The following is a 7,936-nucleotide window of genomic DNA, read 5'->3' as shown; positions in this document are numbered from 1 at the left end:
ACTCTCATACACACGCTCTCTCACACACACACACATACACTCTCATACACATGCTCACACACTCTCATACACACACTCTCTCTCACACACACAGACACACACACACTGATGTCTGCCTGAGACTGAGAGGTGACCAGCAGGTCCATGGTGGTTTGAAGACTCAATGAAGACTCTTCACAGCTTCTTGAGAACAGAAACATGGCTCATGGTGTGAAAGCTCACTGGAGCATCAGAATAAAATGTCTTGATAAGCAGGTAGATGGACTCGACTCTGACCACTGATCACCAAACATCACAGCAGAGACGGAGATGATGTCAGTCCACCATGAGGAACACAACATGAAGAAGGCTTGAAGATATTTCATCTGAGATTCTGACGTAATGCTGATGGAAAATGTTCATGAGAGATAATGAAACTGAAACACTGGCCAATTTAGTGTTGGAGGTTTCATGGCTAAATTTGACCAGCCTGGTGGCCAATCTTCATTGGTTGCACATTCCACCAGTAAGAGCAGCGTGTGAAGGTTTAATTAGCAGAGTAATAGCACAGTTTTGCTTAAAATATTGCAATGCACACAACATTATGGGAGACATATCAGAGTTCAAAAGAGGACAAATTGTTGGTGCACGTCTCGCTGGTGCATCTGTGACTAAGACAGCAAGTCTTTGTGATGTATCAAGAGCCACGGTATCCAGGGTAATGTCAGCATACCACCAAGAAGGACGGACCACATCCAACAGGAGTAACTGTGGACGCAAGAGGAAGCTGTCAGAAAGGGATGTCCGGGTGCTAACCCAGATTGTATCCAAAAAACATAAAACCACAGCTGCCCAACTCACTGCAGAATTAAATGTGCACCTCAACTCTCCTGTTTCCACCAAAACTGTCCGTCGGGAGCTCCACAGGGTCAATGTACATGGCCGGGCTGCTATAGCCAAACCTTTGGTCACTCGTGCCAATGCCAAACCTCGGTTTCAATGGTGCCAGCAGCGAAAATCTTGGGCTGTGGACAATGTGAAACATGTATTGTTCTCTCATGAGTCCACCTTCACTGTCTTTCCCACATCTGGGAGAGTTACGGTGTGGAGAAGCCCCAAAGAAGCGTAACACCCAGACTGTTGCATGCCCAGAGTGAAGCATGGGGGTGGATCAGTGATGGTTTGGGCTGCAATATCATGGCATTCCCTAGGCCCAATACTTGTGCTAGATGGGCACGTCACTGCCAAGGACTACCGAACCATTCTGGAGGACCATGTGCACCCAATGGTTCAAACATTGTATCCTGAAGGCGGTGCCATGTATCAGGATGATAATGCACCAATACACACAGCAAGACTGGTGACAGAGTGGTTTGATGAACATGAAAGTGAAGTTGAACATCTCCCATGGCCTGCACAGTCACCAGATCTAAATATTATTGAGCCACTTTGGGGTGTTTTGGAGGAGCGAGTCAGGAAACGTTTTCCTCCACCAGCATCACGTAGTGACCTGGCCACTATTCTGCAAGAAGAATGGCTCAAAATCCCTCTGGTCACTGTGCAGGACTTGTATCTGTCATTCCCAAGACGAATTGATGCTGTATTGGCCGCAAAAGGAGGCCCTACACCATACTAATGAATTATTGTGGTCTAAAACCAGGCGTTTCAGTTTCATTGTCCAACCCCTGTACATCAGAGTGAAGATACACCAAAGTTAATGTTCCACATGTTCCTCTCCACAGAGCTGCTACACACACACACACACTAAAACACATCCACACACCAAACCACACACACATACAGTCAAACACACACAAAAACTCATCCACACACCATACCATACACACATACACACACAGTCAAAAACACACCAAACCATATACACACACAGTCAAACACACACCAAAACACACACACACACACACACACCAAAAAACACACACACACAGTCAAAAACACACCAAACCATATACACACAGTCAAACACACACCAAAACACACACACACACACACCAAAAAACACACACACACACACAGTCAAAAACACACCAAACCACATACACACACACACACACACACACACACCAAAACACACACACACCAATAAAAACACACACACACACACAGTCAAAAACACACCAAACCATATACACACACAGTCAAACACACACCAAAACACACACACACACACCAATAAAAACACACACACACAGTCAAAAACACACCAAACCACATACACACACACACACATACACACACACACCAAAACACACACACACCAATAAAAACACACACACACACACAGTCAAACACACACAAAAACTCATCCACACACCATACCATACACACATACACACACAGTCAAAAACACACCAAACCATATACACACACACACACACACACCAAAACACACACACACCAATAAAAACACACACACACACACACACACACAGTCAAACACACACCAAACCATATACACACACAGTCAAACACACACCAAAATACATCCACACCACACACACACACAGTCAAAAATACACCAAACCACATACACACACACACACACACCAAAACACACACACACACCAAAAAACACACACACACACACACACAGTCAAAAACACACCAAACCACATACACACACCAAAACACACACACACCAATAAAAACACACACACACAGTCAAACACACACAAAAACTCATCCACACACCATACCATACACACACAGTCAAAAACACACCAAACCATATACACACACAGTCAAACACACACCAAAACACACACACACACAGTCAAACACACACCAAACCATATACACACACAGTCAAACACACACCAAAATACATCCACACCACACACACACACACAGTCAAAAACACACCAAACCACATACACACACACACACACACCAAAACACACACACACACACCAAAAAACACACACACACACACCAAAAAACACACACACACACACACACACACACACAGTCAAAAACACACCAAAACTCATCCACACACCATACCATACACACACAGTCAAAAACACACCAAACCATATACACACACAGTCAAACACACACCAAAAAACACACACACACACACACAGTCAAAAACACACCAAACCACATACACACACACACCAAAACACACACACCAAAAAACACACACACACACACCAAAAAACACACACACACACACACAGTCAAAAACACACCAAACCACATACACACACACACCAAAAAACACACACACACACACAGTCAAAAACACACCAAACCACATACACACACACACACCAAAACACACACACACCAATAAAAACACACACACACACACACACACACAGTCAAAAACACACCAAACCACATACACACACACACCAAAACACACACACACACACCTGATTACTGATCAGTCACAGAAAAGCTCCATGAGACACAAATCCATCTGGAAAAAAAAGACAAATATGATAATGAAATATAAAGATTTTATTTAAAGAGATGAGAACTGAGCGGCTGTACACTAACAAGGCTGCAGTCTGAGTGCTGTAGGGTCCCTAAGGAGTGCACTAGAGTGTCGGGAAATCTCAAACAGCATGTAATAAATCAGCCCATTGATCCTGTACAAAGAACAGAGCAATAATAAATAAACACACTGATCCTCTCTGTGTGTTGTGTTATATTATATTATATTGTGTTGTGTTATGTTGTAACACAACACAATATAACACAACATAACATAACACAACACAATATGACACAACATAACATAACACAACACAATATAACACAACATAACATAACACAACACAATATGACACAAAATAACAACACAATATAACACAACACAACATAACATAACACAATACAATATAACACAACATAACAACACAACATAACACAATATAACACAATACAACATAACACAACATAACACAATATAACACAACATAACACAATATAACACAACATAACACAATATAACACAACACAACATAACATAACACAACACAACATAACACAATATAACATAACACAACACAACACAATACAACATAACACAATATAACACAACACAACATAACACAATATAACATAACACAACACAACATAACACAATATAACATAACACAACACAACACAATACAACATAACACAATATAACATAACACAACATAACACAATATAACATAACACAACACAACACAACACAACATAACACAACACAACATAACACAATATAACATAACACAACACAACACAATACAACATAACACAACACAACATAACACAATATAACATAACACAACATAACACAATATAACACAACACAACATAACACAATATAACATAACACAACACAACATAACACAATATAACACAACACAACATAACACAATATAACATAACACAACACAACACAATACAACATAACACAACACAACATAACACAATATAACATAACACAACATAACACAATATAACACAACACAACATAACACAATATAACACAACACAACATAACACAATATAACACAATACAACATAACATAACACAACACAACACAATATAACATAACACAACACAATACAACATAACACAATATAACATAACACAACATAACACAATATAACACAACACAACATAACACAATATAACACAACACAACATAACACAATATAACACAATACAACATAACATAACACAACACAACACAATATAACATAACACAACACAATACAACATAACACAATATAACATAACACAACATAACACAATATAACACAACACAACATAACACAATATAACACAACACAACATAACACAATATAACACAACACAACATAACACAATATAACACAATACAACATAACATAACACAACACAACACAATATAACATAACACAACACAATACAACATAACACAATATAACACAACACAACATAACATAACATAACACAACACAACACAACATAACACAATATAACACAACACAACATAACACAATATAACACAATATAACACAACATAACACAATATAACACAACACAACATAACATAACACAACACAACATAACACAACATAACACAATATAACACAACATAACATAACACAACACAACCCAACACAACATAACATAACACAACACAACATAACACAATATAACACAATATAACACAATATAACACAATATAACATAACACAATATAACACAACATAACATAACACAACACAACCCAACACAACACAACATAACATAACATAACATAACACAATATAACACAACATAACATAACACAACACAACCCAACACAACATAACATAACACAACACAACACAACATAACATAACATAACATAACATAACATAACATAACATAACATAACACAACACAACCCAACACAACACAACACAACATAACACAATATAACAACACAACACAACATAACACAACACAACACAACATAACACAACACAACACAACACAATATAACATAACACAACATAACATAACACAACATAACATAACACAATATAACACAACACAACATAACACAACACAACATAACACAATATAACACAACACAACATAACACAATATAACACAATACAACATAACATAACACAACACAACACAACACAATATAACAACACAACACAATACAACATAACACAATATAACACAACACAACATAACATAACATAACACAACACAACACAACATAACACAATATAACACAACACAACATAACACAATATAACACAATATAACACAACATAACACAATATAACACAACACAACATAACATAACACAACACAACATAACACAACATAACACAATATAACACAACATAACATAACACAACACAACCCAACACAACATAACATAACACAACACAACATAACACAATATAACACAATATAACACAATATAACACAATATAACATAACACAATATAACACAACATAACATAACACAACACAACCCAACACAACACAACATAACATAACATAACATAACACAATATAACACAACATAACATAACACAACACAACCCAACACAACATAACATAACACAACACAACACAACACAACATAACATAACATAACATAACATAACATAACATAACATAACACAACACAACCCAACACAACACAACACAACATAACACAATATAACAACACAACACAACATAACACAACACAACACAACACAATATAACATAACACAACATAACATAACACAACATAACATAACACAATATAACACAACACAACATAACACAACACAACACAACCCAACACAACACAACATAACACAATATAACATAACACAACATAACACAACACAACATAACATAACACAATATAACACAATACAACACAACATAACACAATATAACACAATACAACATAATATAACACAATATAACACAACATAACACAATATAACACAACACAACATAACACAACATAACACAATATAACATAACACAACATAAGACAAAACAACACAACACAACATAACATAACACAATACAACATAACACAATATAACACAATATAACACAACTTGTTTTTGTCGACTTGAGCTCAGCGTTTAACAGTATAATCTCCTCCACACTCACCACCAAGCTGTAGCATCTCTGTGTCAGTGGGTCTCCAATTTCCTAACTGGTAGACCACAGGCAGTAAGGTGGGATTGATCTCCGACAGCAATGAGACGGCCTACCTGGAGGAGATTAAGACTCTGGAGGACTGGTGCCAGAGGAACAACCTCCTCCTTAACATCAGCAAGACTAAGGAGCTGATAGCTGTTCCTAAGGAGAGGAACTACCAGACCCCTGTGATCACCGAGAGCCCAGTGGAGAGAGTGGCAGCTTCAGATACCTCTGTGTTCACATCATGCAGGATCTGTCATGGTCCTGTCACATCAACACCGTGGTGAAGAAGGCCCGAGCATCTCTTCCACCTCAGACGCTTGAGAGACTTTAGACTGCCTGCTAAGGTGCTTAGGAATTTTTACTCCTGCACCATAGAGACGGGAAACATCACCACCTGGTTGGGGAACAGCACCATGCAGGACAGACGAGCTCTTCAGAGGGTGGTGCGATCAGCTGAGAGCATCATCCGTACCGAGCTCCCTGACCTGGACTCGATCTACAACAAGCGGTGCTGGACCAAGGCCATGAAGATCGTGAAGGACCTCAGCCACCCCAACAATGGACTTTTCTCTCTGTTGAGGTCTGGGAAGTGCTTCTGCTCCCTGAGGAGAAGCTTCCTTTCATAGGCTATATGGTCTCTCAACAAGAACTCCACATAGGACTCAACTGATTGGACTTGCTATGTTTCCTTCACACGTGTTGGAACACACCAAAACCAACCACACCACACATTTGCACATTACAGGACTGTGCACACATAAAACATAAACATACATGTTGCACAGTCTGCTCCTGTTATACACAAAGAGGACTTGTGCACATCTATTCAATTCAATTCAATTCAATTCAGTTCAATTCAATTCAGTTTATTTTGTATAGCACCTTTTACAATGAACATTGTCTCAAAGCAGCTTTACAAAAGAAGAAAACAGAGAAAGGGGAGGGGAAAATGAAAAATAATAATAAAAAATAAAAAATAACTAATTAACTAGAAATAAGAATAAATGATTAAATTCTATAATTAGACTATTTTATCCCTAATGAGAAGCCTGTGGCGACGGTGGCAAGGAAAAACTCCCTGGGATGGAAAGGAAGAAACCTTGAGAGGAACCAGGCTCAGAAGGGAACCCATCCTCATTTGGGTGACACTAAAGAGTAAATAATGTAACTGTAGCTGATTAATGTCCTTTCTACAACAGAAATCAATGACCCATGAGGAACTATTAGGTCAGTGTAGTTTCTAAGGTCATTATAAACACTAGTTCTTTGCGGTCACAAGCTGACAGA

Source organism: Hemibagrus wyckioides, linkage group LG04, assembly GCF_019097595.1.
Source record: "Hemibagrus wyckioides isolate EC202008001 linkage group LG04, SWU_Hwy_1.0, whole genome shotgun sequence".
In the NCBI taxonomy this organism is placed as follows: domain Eukaryota; kingdom Metazoa; phylum Chordata; class Actinopteri; order Siluriformes; family Bagridae; genus Hemibagrus; species Hemibagrus wyckioides.
This window is presented reverse-complemented; position numbering follows the sequence as displayed.